Source organism: Pygoscelis adeliae, unplaced genomic scaffold, assembly GCF_000699105.1.
Source record: "Pygoscelis adeliae isolate BGI_AS28 unplaced genomic scaffold, ASM69910v1 Scaffold65, whole genome shotgun sequence".
In the NCBI taxonomy this organism is placed as follows: domain Eukaryota; kingdom Metazoa; phylum Chordata; class Aves; order Sphenisciformes; family Spheniscidae; genus Pygoscelis; species Pygoscelis adeliae.
In genome coordinates, this window is record NW_008824864.1 from 587,959 (window position 1) to 590,269 (window position 2,311).

General features: G+C 42.0%; 1 protein-coding gene across 1 annotated transcript in view; it reads right to left on the reverse strand.

Annotated features, from left to right (window-relative positions):
- CCND2 (cyclin D2) overlaps nucleotides 1-2,311 on the reverse strand; it is a 34,587-nt gene that overhangs the window by 27,235 nt on the left and 5,041 nt on the right. The window lies entirely within an intron of this gene.

Genomic DNA, 2,311 nt, shown 5'->3' on the forward strand with positions numbered 1-2,311 from the left:
CCTGCTGAAAGAAGGCAAATGGGGAAACGAAACACCAGGCTTAACCCGAGCTGGCGGAGAGCAGAAGCTTTGAGGGAGAAAGGGAAAGAAGAAACACAGCGGCCGATGAGAGCTCTGCAACAAATAGGACAAGAAAAGGAAATGACAACTGGACCTGGAAGGAAGTCTGATGAGAAGGGGCTTTTCTTCACTGAGGAGGCTAAGAACGACTTCGAGAAGAGAGGCAGTGAAAGGGAAATACAGTAGTAATAACACTACATTTCTATAACGCAAATGGGAGTAGTAGCTTGCTAGTAAACTGGGAATGAGGTAGAAAACTGGGCATGAGGGCTAAGATATCTGGGGGAATGAGGGGTAAGTTTTCTGCTTTCAAAATTGCAAGGGGTTGTGGGTCCTTCTCAAAACTAAATTCCAACACAGTGGTTTGTGGAAAATGGGATGAGAAGAAAAGAAAATCTCCAGCCAGCACCATGGTGCCCTGTCTTTCATGAAGCTCCGTACGCAATCAATTATGTCTTTCATTTGCCAGAAAAGAAACTCTGACTTGTTGCCTCTGTAAAGGACTTCGGTTCATGCACTGGAGACATACAACACGAGAAGCAGATTGCACGGGGGAAACACGAGAGAAGTGCATGACTGGGCTGAGGGTTGGAAAGGGGATGCTGTTTTGGATCTCAGTAAACGGAGTAGTGAAGCATGGAGGTAACCATCAAAGAATTAATGGAGAAAGGGTGGAAAGAATCCATGGACTTTGGAAACTCCTCCACGGCCCACAGTCCTGCAATGTTTTCGTTATATGGAAAACTTCACGGGCAAAGGATTACAGACCAGAATCTGAGAAGTTGAATCATAATGAAATCTACGTCACTCAAGAAAATGTCCTCCTGGATAAAACAAAACCAACCGAAACACTATTGTAGGAGGTGAAAGCAACAAAAGAGAGGGAACATTGGTTTGGTTTGGAAGACAACATCCAGGTATGTTGGAGGTTGATGGCTGATGGTGTTGTGAGGATCCAAAGAAATGTCCATGGGAAAGACCATCTTTTTCAGAAGAAAAGGGTAGTGTGAATGAATCCTGGGTAAGGGGAGAAGGCAAAGAAAGAAGGCAAAGCTGACGGAACAGATTAATCCTAAAGTAAAAAGCTAATTAGTCTAGAAATGTCTGATGAATTACCAAGAGTGATCCTGCAGACTTTGAGCAATATTTCTATTGAGTCCTGTGGTCTTTTGCCTGAAAAGGATCACGCAGCAGTGGGAAAAGAAGGAAAAGCTTGAGCACCTTGGTAACCAAAAAGTCAATTACCCTAATACAGCCCATATAAGATTCTCTAAAACAGATCGACTGAGGTAGCAAAAACTGGCCTACATTGTAAAAGCAATCACTACATCTCAAATATCGAGAAGCAGGCATAGCAGTAGACATTCATACCCAAAAGCTGCACGCCGTCTTCCTTTCCCCTCTGCAAACACACAGGCAAAACAGTTCCTATCACAAAGGACTAGGTATGTCAAACTGTAGTGAATTCAAACATTGAGCCATATACTACTTGATAATATAACCCTGGAAAACATTGCATGCTGCTTATCTGTTCCAGGTCTAGCTTCTAAGAAGTGGTCTAACCGTTTTTGGATGAAAATTAGAGTACACTTATTTTCTAACAGTCACTGGTGGAAAAAAAAAAACCAAACAAAAAACAGTGTTTTGCAGACAGGTATAAATTAAAAGCCTCTCTTCCACAGAAGCAATTATTTTCATCTAAATCTTCAGCAACTGTATTCAGCCAAACATACGACAAAAGGGGAGTGCAATGGTTCCCTCTGAAACAGACTAGTTTCACTGCTTTCTTGGAGTGAAGTCAGAGAAAGAATCCAAATGTTTAAAAAAAAAAAAGTCATTACTGTTTAAATTGTCATTCCCTATGCTTCAGTAATGTGGTAGTATCACATACACGTTAAAATACAATTTTTACCTTTTATCTGGACAGCGTCCAGTTAATGAAAAATTTACGAACACATTAATTTAACGCATTAGCCCAATGCATTTTGGGCTAATGTGCCATAACAGCTTCTAGCATTTTGGCTGTCCCACATCTGTCCTTACAAACGATCTGTGGCCCTTTAAAAAAATTAGTGAACCGGCAAAGTAGAAAATCATATGGTCTAATCCAGTCTTACTGACTTCACTGCAAAAGCACCGCACGCGTTAGCAGGAGCAGGACCGCAACTGCACCACAGCTCCCGATTGCAAGAGTTCTGTTTATATGCAGTTTCGAGGCCTAATGCACGATGCCCTCTGCAAACAGTCCCAC